Source organism: Petaurus breviceps, unplaced genomic scaffold, assembly GCF_028583685.1.
Source record: "Petaurus breviceps papuanus isolate PSGF00001 unplaced genomic scaffold, PetGlider_PUasm1.0 125, whole genome shotgun sequence".
NCBI lineage: Eukaryota > Metazoa > Chordata > Mammalia > Diprotodontia > Petauridae > Petaurus > Petaurus breviceps.
The window spans coordinates 8,282,596-8,294,112 of record NW_027185653.1 but is presented as its reverse complement, the minus strand read 5'-3'; the positions used below and the strand labels follow the sequence as shown (position 1 = coordinate 8,294,112).

Genomic DNA, 11,517 nt, shown 5'->3' with positions numbered 1-11,517 from the left:
CAACAGATATTTTATGGCATATAGGCAGTAACAAATTTCAACATGGATTCTATTTAGTTGCTAGGAGAGTTACCAAAATAAATTTTGTCAGAGAAACAGCAATAGCAAGTGTCATGAATCTGGGGCATGCATAAAGAAATATTATTTTTTAACATCTCCAGAATTCTCAATATGTTAGAATAGTAAGGGGCTTGAAGAGAGTGAAAGTTTCCTTGGATATGATAGAATTCAACAACATGAGTGATTAGCTGAGACTTATGAAAATCATTATAACTTTTATATAACCTTTAGAGAAGAATTTTACCCTTTCTCTCATGCCCTCATTTATGAGCTGACACAAGCCTCATAGAGTTGTGAGGAAGGTATTTTACAAATTCAAAAGCACTGGATATTATTTATTTAATTATAAGTTTTTTTAATTCTATGAGAAATGTTTGAATTTGTAAAGTTGAAACTCAAAATACAAATATTATGGGGCTATTAAGGGATCTGACAGATATATTTTACAGTGAACAATATTTAGAGATTTGCTTTGTTCAAATTCTTACTATGTATAGTTGTTATGTTCCCAGGAATATGATTTAACAGAAAATACATTTGGTCTGTGTAATGAGTTAAGTTAAAACAGGGGTCCACTAAGTAACAAGTGTCCTACACATATCTCCTCTCCAAAGACATTTCCTTTTATATGAAATCTCAAGGTAAGAATTAGATTTAACAGTGGGAATATGCTCACAGGGCTGCTCTAATTATGGAACTTATGAGCATTACTGATATGTTTCCTGTTAGACAGAATATTCAGCTATGAATGATCACCAGGTATTGTATCAATGTTTTTTTCTCCCATCATCCTTTCAGGAAAAAAAATAGTTTTGGAAAGCCAAAACAACACAGTTTTAGCTATATCATTCCTTTAATTTTTGGTTTCTTTTCCAGGTTCACACAATGTAGCAAGATGTGTCTTGCCCATTGACATTTGTATGGAATGATTTTTTTCTAACATTTTTAATGATCATCAAATCACTTAGGAGTGACAAGAAAATAAAATGAAGAAGAAAAAAAAAACACATAGACTGGTAAAATAAATGTGATGCTTTTATATGCAGGGGAGGATTTGGAGGGGGGGAGGTCATGATTTAAACTCAGCATTTTAATTATAATCAGAGGAACCAAAGCATCGTAGGGAAACCTTGCTTAAATGGAATGTTTAAGGAAGACTTTATTCTGCTTACATGATTTTTCTTTCTATCTTTGGGTTTCATTTACTTCATTCTGAAAGAATGTCCATATTCACAGATTAGTTGATGTGATATATATATATATATATATATATATATATATATATATATAATAGAGAAACAGATAATGTGAGAAAGAGAGAGAGAGAAAGAGAGAGAGAGAGAGAGAAAGAGAAAGAGAGAGAGAGAGAGAGAGAGAGAGAGAGAGAGAGAGAGACGGGGCGGGGGGAGAGGGAAGGATGGAAGGAGGGAGGAAGAGAGTTACATGTCATGTTTCCCATGCTCCAAAGGATTTATAATTTCAAAAATGTGGTCATTTCCTCCACTGATGCAGATTTCAAGTAATCCATGATGGGTCTATTTATGTGACTCATGTATTTTCTGCCATAAAATCACAACAGGATCCCATAGGCTGGGACCATCTTCTAATTTTCTTCTTTTTATCAATATAATATAGAACAGTAGATAACAGTGACAGAGAGGGTTTTCTATTTTTTGTCCCTTAAGTTTTTTTTTTCTGGTAATACATTTTTTGAGAAGATCCTTTGCACCATCTGTCAACAGAATTTCACTTTTCTCCTGTGCTGCATCCTGCTCATGTCCATCCATATATCTTTTTGTTTGTGTGCTAGATTATTCATATTTTCTTCACCTTCTGTAGCATAAGCAAACATATAGTAAATGTTCTATAAATGTGTGTTAAATTATTGAATATTTAACAAACTTAAAATATCTTAACTCAATTATTCTCACATCATTTGTCATTTTCCAAAGAGGCAGAGAGAAAAGGTGTAAGATATTGGACTTAATATCTACTTATTTCAGAGGGTTTTTTAAATTAATATTTATTATGTATTTCCTCCTTTGTCCATGCATAGTATTCTTATTTATGATGTCATAAAAGCATAGAATGGAAAGGAAAATGTTTTGGTTAATTGTGTTCCAGTTAACTGAGAACTTATGTTTCACAAATGAGGGGTCCCCACATAGAAATATACCGGATAACACTTTCTATTGAATAGCATTTGAGCACTATTAGCAGGAATGCTTTGGTCAATCTAAGTTGCCTAGGTAGTAGAAAATATAATTTGTGACCTCTAAGGTAACTAAGGGGCATCCACTTAGAGCTTCATGCACCAGAGTACAATTTGACATCAAATAGGGACCTACTTAAGTGTATAAAAACATTGGGAAACAGTTAACTTAGTCTATTCATCTTTGGCTTATAACATTGTATTTAATGGCTTATAAAAAAACCAATTTAGTATGCCTATGGTTAGATTCTCTAGACTAATGGAAAAGTAAAGCAAAGTTACATTTTGAATTGTCCATATAGGATGTCTTTTCTACCAATTAATTCCATTAAGCAAGTAAACTTTTCCATACTATACTCAGTTATAATTGTTTGTAATTGAGTTTGTAGTTATGTTGCTTAATATCTCTACTAAAAACTCTCAAGAACTGGCAATCTTTCAAAAAGGCATGCATTTATCTTGTTGTCAGTGCAGTTCTTAGATTAGAAGTACTTTGTCTTCTTGATGATCTGCTCAAAGTCAACTGATAAAGGACACAGGCATGTTAAAGCTGTGCTCCCATCAGCACCAAGCTATTTTTATTGCATTGTTGCCAGTAAATTTAATAGACCTATGCTAACATTTTCTTCATAATTACACTTATGGAGGGGGAAAAAGTAATTTTGAAATAACACACCAATATTTGTGGAATACAGACAATACTTTGGAAACGTGTTTTATATATAAACTTTTCTTAAATACTTTTCTTTTCCCTTTTTGTTTAAGACTGTTATTAGACAATAAATTTGAGAGACTCCCTAATGCCAGTGAATTTGTGTTGTCATGTAAACACCAAGACAGTTTTTTCATCTGAAAGAATAGGGGAATAACATTTAGTCAGCTCCACGCCTCTGTGCGGAAAGCACCACAGCTTTTGGCACAGCACAAAATAGTGGATAGAGAGGTAGATACAAAAGCAGCAAGTTATGGGTTCAAGTTCCACCTTTGACACAAACTACCTTAGTTATCCTGGCTGAATCCTTATTCGAAGTATTTTTTTAAAGATTTTAATTCAAATTCCACTATGCTACAAACTATCTCTACATCCTTTGCTATGTTATTCATCTTCTTCCCTCCTTAGTTCCTTTATTTGTAAAATGAGAGAATTCCATAGATGACATAAGTCATATATGATTCTAAATTTTGAATCTGAAAAATTGTTACCTCCTTTAGGAAGCCTTCCTGACTACCCTAGATGTTTTGTTGTTATTTAGGCATTTTAAAGTCATGTCCAACACTTCATGAACCAATTTGGGGTTTTCTTGGCTGTAGTGTTTGACATTTCCTTCTCTAACTGATTTTAGCAATGAGGAACTGAGAGAAACAGGCTTAAGGGACTTGCACAGGATCACACAGCTAGTAAAACTATGAGGTCAGAGATGAATTCAGGAAGATGAGTCTTCTTGACTCAAGGCCTGGCACTCTAGCCAATGCGCCACTCAGCTTCCCCACTCTAGACATTACAACCTCTCCATTCTCTGATATAGTATCTTGACATATAAGTATGATTTTCATTAATATATTATTACATGCCATTTATTACTTTGGTTTTTCATTTTATTTAACTTTTTACAAATATGTCTTATCTTATTTTCCCTCAAATAGGCTATAATATATTGAGGACAGAATTAGACAGGTTCCCTTCAGAATATCACTTTATATTCATCACAGTTATCACAATTTAAGTATGGCATATCATGATGTTTGTGGCGGTAGTGATGATGATGATGAAAATTCAGATTCATAGAATTGTATAATTACCATGTCAGGTAGGTAGTATATATAAATTTTACTATTTTATAGCTGATGAAACTAAGAATATAAAAGATTAAGTGTCTTTTTCATGATTACAGAGCAAGTAACAAAAATAATATCTAGCATAGTAAATGTCCCCTTCAAATCTATATAATTTATGATCCTGATGTTAATTATACCCACACAGATGACATGTTGGATTACTTGCTAATGTTAGTTATTCATGTAACAACACAGAGAAGATATAAAATGGACTACTCAAGAATTCTCCTCATTCAAAAAACAACTGTTTTTCAACTTGAGCACAGTTGAAAAGTTTTCAAAAAGGAGAGCTTTGGAAATAAAATGAAAGATATAAGGAAAGAAAAGGTTACACTATCTTCTCAGAACATCTTTAAGATTTCAAAATTTTGGAAGATTGATTGAGTCCCTCAAAAAAGAAAAGTGCCAAAATGTATACCACCACACATTTAAGATATAGGAAAATTGAACAGGAAGGAGACTGAAGGCTTTGAAATTTGGTTTCCAATTATACTATGCAAAGGAAATCGTGGGTTGAGAATTTGTATTATTAGTATTATTAATATTACTATTATTCTAATAATACTATGTATTATTAGTATTACTAGTATTATTAGTCCTAGATTCAAAGAGGATGAAAACATGGCAAGCAGTTTTATGTATAAATATACAGAGAACTTTTTGAAATAGTATCATTCTTTGGAGAAAAGAATCATGGAAAGTGACAATAAAATTGACTGTAGTTTCAAGACAAAGCATATCTCTAACATTTACCATCAGTGTGACCTTGGGCAGTTTATTCAACTACCTTAGACCTCAGTTTCTTTATCACTAAAAAGACAAGTTTGGATCAGATGGTCCCTCAGGTTCTTTTCAGCTGTAGATCTATGAGCATATGATTTCTTCTGACCACAATAAGCAGACTGTTTTTGTACTTTGTCAAAAGATTTAAAAAGTAGAAGTTTTGATGCCTCCTAATCTCAAATGGCAGGGAAGAACTGATACTTGTATCAATTATCTAGTAAAATACTTTTACTTCCAAAAAAAAGTAAAGTACTTGCCCCACTTTATCCAAGTACAAGTATATCTTTTTCCTTTCTTTTATCCTGATAGAAATCTTTTATTTTTTTCAGAGAAACTAGACATACTAGTAATTGAATTTAAGTTCATATTTTAAATGTAAACAAAATAAGGAAAATTGAAAGTCACTAAGCTGTCTGATGAATAGGTAAGAACAAAATGCAGTATATCATTTCCTAGCTATCATTTTGGAAGGAGGCATTGGATAAAAGAAGAGGTCACTGTCATATTGAATTTTAACCTTGTATTAAATATCTATTTTATATCTCCAAGATTCTCATACTGTTTCAATAATTGATTTTTAAATCCTAAGCTGTACATCCTAGAATAGGATATAGCCTTTGATATGGAAGCCAGCATTTGCCATGGTAAACTGTTACATATGGACTTGCCATAAAAATAAAAATATTAAATAAAAATTGTTCATGTCATATTTACCCAAATTTTCAGGTAGGATAAATAGCGGATTTTAGAGAAAGGGTTATTGTACTTTGTTCTGCTGGGACTTGAAAAATCATACATGAAAATCACACATGAAGACTGAATTTCCAAGAGGAATGGGGTAGTGAACATTTCTGGAAGAAATAACCATAAATCTAAGTGTGAATATCTCCATCTTGGGGGAAAAATGAAGATTAGATTCCCACTTGTTATTACTTAGCTATATATCTTTTATATAGAATAGGACTGAAGATTTCAGGTAAAAAAAAAATAAATGAACCCTTCTAAAGGAAGTGGTTGTCTTCCCTTAAAATTGCAAGTCCCAGAAGTTGTAAAACAGATTTGAGCCATTTAAAAATAATGAATGTTTCAATAATGCTTGTTATTTTCTTGTTAGAAAGCTAAAAACTCTCTTCCCCTGGGAGGCATCTGAAAAAAAGCAGGAATAGACTTTTCCATGACTTACCATCTATTTTATTTTTTAATCTTACCAAAGAATAATGATTAAAAAAATCTTATTTATACTTTCCCGCTTTGACCTGAGAGTATTTTTGAATAGTCAAATCAATCTTTGGGTGAAAAAATGCCATCAATTTTCATGTGTCAAATATACTGGCATGATTTTTGGCAAGGAGTCTTTGGTCAGAAATAGCAAATGTTTCAAATATTTTACTGATATTTTATTTCAACAAATGAAAGATGCTTTAGGAGTTTATAAAAGCTATACCGATATTAAAACCTGTGAAGAAACAAGCAATTTCCAAGTACATTCCAGTTTTTGATTCATACTGACAGCAATTTTCAATCGAAAATCAGTCAAGAAGTCAAAATTCCCAATACATTCTTGATTATTAAACCTAAGCAGGAATTCATGACAAAACAGCATTCACAGACATGTAATGCCTACCTAACCATTAGCTTCCAGGAAAAGAAAAAATACCTTATTCTTCCCTGATTTCAAATGGTCTGTCTGTCTTGTTTTATCCTCAACTAAATCATAGTCTTCGTGTGTGTGTCCTCTATTCTTACAGTTAAGTGACTTCTTTTAAAAAAAAAAAACACTCAAAAACTCTTAGTTTCATATTTTTATACACAGATGTCCTCAAGTGTTTCAGATTTAGCATCTGTGGCTACTTGGACCATCAGTGCATCATGATTTAGCCCTCGTTTAAGATCTTTTGCTACACCGATACGTTACATGCTGCAGGTCTCTCCTCTGATATGCATCATCAGGACCATTCATTCAGGGTCTTAAGCAGTTTTCCCCAGTCTTAGTCCATAAGTGCATTCCGCAAGCACCATTCTTCCCAGGGGCAGCTGCTTGACCCCACTGAAGCATTTCTCTGCTCTCGATGCCAACGTGTAGCAGCAGTAAAGAGAACTCTTGTGGACAATTCTTTTTCATCTTCTTGCAACAGCTTTTGGTGTTGTTTCCTCATATTCATTAGACCAAGAACGGTCCCCTTTTCCAAACCCCTCCTCGCTCCATCCCAGGCTCCATTACTTTTACTGTGGTTGTAATTAGCCACCCACTCTGCAGTCATTTCTCAGCGAGTGTAGCTTAAACTCGTTTAGCTCTTCTAGTCCAGGCAGCTTCCCTGCTTTCCTATTCAAAGGATCAATTAAGCTCCGAACAACAGCCACTCGCACGATAAAGCCCAGCATCCAGCGACCAGGCCAATCGCAGACATACACACCTCCGCCCAAAGAAACATATCAATCCCTCTTCGGATCCCGAGGAGGGAGGAAATACCACCGGCCGGCCGGGGCGCGATGCTGCGGAATGTTCTCCGCGAATGCTTTGCTGGAAGGCGCGGCACCCGCTCATCGGAGAGTAAAATAACTATTTTTACTAGGTAAATGGAGAAAGAGCGCGTGAGGGGAGGCCAGGATGTTTGCCTTGTCTGACCCAGCCTTCCCCAAAGTCCCCAGTTTAAAAACCAAAGTACCAAGGCAACTTTGGGGGGCAGCGGAGTCCCCACGAGAAGCGAAGGAGAGCGCGAGATCTCTCCATTGTGCTTTGGTTTGAAGTCACACTGCCAAAGCTCCACTCCAGAAGGTCTTTCTCGGCGGTAGAACAGAGAGGGCAAAGTGGGTATTGGCGCAAACCCGAGTTCCTAACTGCTTCTGCTCACAAAAAGCCTAGGAAATGGCTGCTCCAGGGGCTGGCTCTCTAGGTTCTCTAAACCCTCCCCTTTTCCCAGTGGAGGGTCACACCTGCTACCGTCCAACCTGCAATATAAGCGTATGCTACCGAAAATAAACTAAACCGAAGAGGAGGGAACTCCCACTCCGTGGCCCTTTCCATCTGAGGATATTAAAGCCGCCATCAGGGTTCGTAATAGGAGCGTTAAAGCAAGAAAAGAGGAGGAGAGGAGGAGGGCAAAAGGGATCGACATCAGGGACAAGATGTCTTGGTTCTTTCATACTAAAATCTTGGGGAAGCCCGTTGGTTCCTGATCCAAGTACTGCAGAGACTCATCCCCGAGGAGAGAAGAGGGTGGTAGAGGCGTAGAAGGGGGCCGGAAAAAGGTTATGTCACAGAATCAGTGATTCCCCTCCCCTCCCTTAGTTGACTAGGATTATAACTATAAGAAAGAAATCACGGGGGGGGGGGGGGGGGTCTGGAGAGAACATTTCTGGGGGGGAATGGAACGGTTGAAACGATGTCGGGGGTTTGCCTTATTGCCATATGTTAACTACTGAGGAGCAATTTGCTATTTATTTTTCATCAGTCCTCCTCTCTCTCTTCCCCTTTCTTCCTTTTAATTCCCGATCCCTCACAATCCGGCTAGCCTGCGGTCGATGTAGGACTGGGCTTGCGTGTGTTTCTGCGTGTGTCTGTGTCTGTGTGTGTCTGTGTATGTATGTGTGTGAATGTGCGCCCGAGCGCTGCCTGAGCGGAGTGGCTGACAGCAAGAGCAAGTGATTGCTCTCTCGCTCTCTCTCTCTCTCTCTCTCTCTCTCTCCTTCCCCACCTCCTATCTTCTTTGATTTCTCCGTCTTCCTTTTCACGTACAACCGAGGCTGCCTCCAGTAGATCTTCCCTGCAGCCCGCCGTTTCTTCACTTCAAAGTTTCCTAGGGGCCAGCAGCTTCTTTTCTACCGGGCTGTCCAGAAAAAGGCATTTTCTCAAGCTTTGCCTTGGATCTGCTGTTCACCCCCACAACCACCTCGCACCACCATTCAGGAAATCGGAGCAGCGAGTTGAGGATTTTGCCACTTAAACAGAAAAAAAATAAAAAGACAGTGAAAGAGAATGAGGAAGAGTGGCAGCAGCTGAGAGTGTCTGCTTTTGTCCTTTCTAATTCTGAATTTATTTGAGTGTTTTGTTTTTTTTTAAGGGAAGAAGAAAATTCAATAGGAAACCAAGTTGGAAGAGGAGGGACTGGGGAGACTTCAAGGGTGCCAATGTGGTTTGCCACCATCCTGCTTTTCATAAGCTTAGAAAGCTGTCTGAGCTCCTCTGGGTGTCTAATCCTCATCTGCTCCCTAATAACAATAAAAGGGAAAGCAACTGAGGTTTTTGCAACTCAAGAAAGACAGTAGATTTGTGTGAATTGCATCCACCTCCTTGGTTTTAAGGACACCGCCTCAAGGTAAGAGACAGCAATACCGCTGCCTGAATTATCACTGCGAGGATAACTTAAAATAGATGTTTGTTTTTGTAGGTGTGTATCTTTTATTTTAAATGCAACTTTGTGTATTTTGGAAAATTCTTATTTTTTTTCTGTGCTATTGCCTAATGGGGGGGGGAGGGGAGGAGGGAAGAGGTATTACGGTGGGAATTTAAACGAGGTTGCCCATGATGGAAATGGTGCTGATGCAAGGCTAAGCGCTTGCAAGGCAGGAAGCGGAAAATCGTATCTTGTCATTGTACTTTTAGAAGCTATTGAAAATGGTAAATCTCACTGTACTTTGGGTTCACTGTCGTGTACGTGTGTGTATATCTGAATTGTTTTTTTCCTCCACAAGATTGCCTCTCCCTGGAGTCCCCCCTCAGCATTAGCAAGCATTTTAAGCATTGCAGATACATCCCCTTGTTGCCTTAGGGAACTAGGAGTTTGGAGGGTGCCCTCCGAGGGAAACTGTATCAGGTAGGTAGAGCACAGGAATAACGGGCAGCACGTCGCTGGTGGTGGCTGGCGCAAAGCTGCAAGCCTTGGGCGCTCTCCTTTCTTGCCTCTCCTTGTCTCATCTGGAACTTGTGCTGTTCCCTTGTTTTCCGCTAGAGGTCCCTATCGGGTACAGCGGCCAAAGGTGGGTGGGGGAGCAGCTGGGAAATGCGAAAGCGGGTGAAAGGAGCTAGCGCACTGGAGGGGTGGTGTGCTTGGCACCAGGGGCTGCGAAATACAGTATAGGCCAGGAACAGAGGCCACCGGAGTTCCCAGTGCCTGCTCCGGGCATCACGAAGCAAGCTAGTGAGGTTCCAAATCGGAACTCTGCTCTTGCGCCACTGAAGGGACCAGCTTTTGGCTCACGACCTAAGGGCAGCCCCTGGAGGTAATTATACCTTTTCTCCCTCTACCTTTCCTAAGCCCTCATCTGCGAGCCCGCCGGGCGGGGGTGGGGAAGGGGAAGAATGTGTGTTTCTACATGTAGACGTGTCAAAGACACCTCAGTGTTGTATGTATTAGGAATGATCTGTGATCTTGCTCCTTTTTCTCTTAACGTTTCAATGCCTTCTTTAGGGAAGTTTTCCCTAGGCAAGATTTGGTGCTTGGTCTGCCATGAGGTGCACAGGAAAGCCTAGCAATGTATCTCTGAGCTGCAGTGGACAGGAATGAAAGATCCCTTGAGTGAGTGGGCTGGGGTGGGGTGAAGAAAGTAGAGCACCGCACCCATCACTTCCCATTCCCCTTTAGTTGAAGATAAAGCATTCTTGCCTCCAATATCCCCTGACCTGGTATTTTGGTGATTCCCTTTCCCTAGAGACTGATTGGGGGTGGGGGTGGGGAGAAGAGCTACTGGGACAGTTTTGTGAGTGGAGAAAGGGGAGGAAGGAATAGGAAGAAGCTTAAGCATCTAGGGGAAAGATGAAATGAAATTAAGCATGAAGAATAGAGGTTTGGGACCAAGGTTTTCTAGTGAAGTCTAGTCCATTTAACATTTTCTTTGACATAATGCAATTGATTAAATCCAGCAAAACAAAAATAACCTCTTCCCAGCATCTATTACACTACTGAAGAGCACAGCCACCGAATATATATATATATATACACACACATATATATTACATGTATGTATATATACAATCACACATATGTATATATGTGTGTATATTATACAAACAAAAAAGTAGGCATCCTGTGTATGGTGTTACTGCCCTTGTGCTTGCCAGACAGTTGACAATTTATTTTTCAATACACTGTGGTGTGTGTATGTGCTTACCATATGTGGACATTTTACACTGAGTAATCATCCCAGTGTCTCCTTAAGCAGGCTCTTGCCAAATATGGGTTTTGAACAGATATTAAATCTTCTACAAAATAATACTTTTACATAATAATAATAATACACTAAAATTCTGGCCAAATTTAGTAAACAATAAAGTTCTAACATTTGTTAAATGTTGATCCATATAATTAAGAGTAGACATATTTACCAAAGACATTATAAGGGAGATCACACTTCAGTGTATTTTCATCACCATCCAGTAGAGTGTATGATTTCCAATGCTATTGGAGTATGTAGCAGATAAAAGGAACACTCTTTGCTTCAAACCAGTTAAAAGGTTTTTGAAACATTGTCAGACATGCAACCTAACAATTTGAAACTAATTAAGTGTCAACTGGGAGATGAAGTCCATATGTTACAGTTTAGGTGTGATGGCATGAATATATTTTGATTTAAAGTATTTTCTTAAGATATACATATGAGTCAGTTAACATTATGTAATGAGTTTCACT

The 11,517-nt window shown here is 37.9% G+C and overlaps 1 protein-coding gene across 1 annotated transcript in view; it reads left to right on the top strand.

Annotated features, from left to right (window-relative positions):
* The first annotated feature begins 8,546 nt into the window (after positions 1 to 8,546).
* LINGO2 (leucine rich repeat and Ig domain containing 2) overlaps positions 8,547 to 11,517 on the top strand; it is a 1,702,561-nt gene continuing 1,699,590 nt past the window's right edge. Inside the window, exon 1 of the mRNA XM_069090544.1 lies at positions 8,547 to 9,207. The gene's annotated coding sequence lies outside the window, so the exon portion shown is untranslated. The remainder of the gene's footprint in view (positions 9,208 to 11,517) is intronic.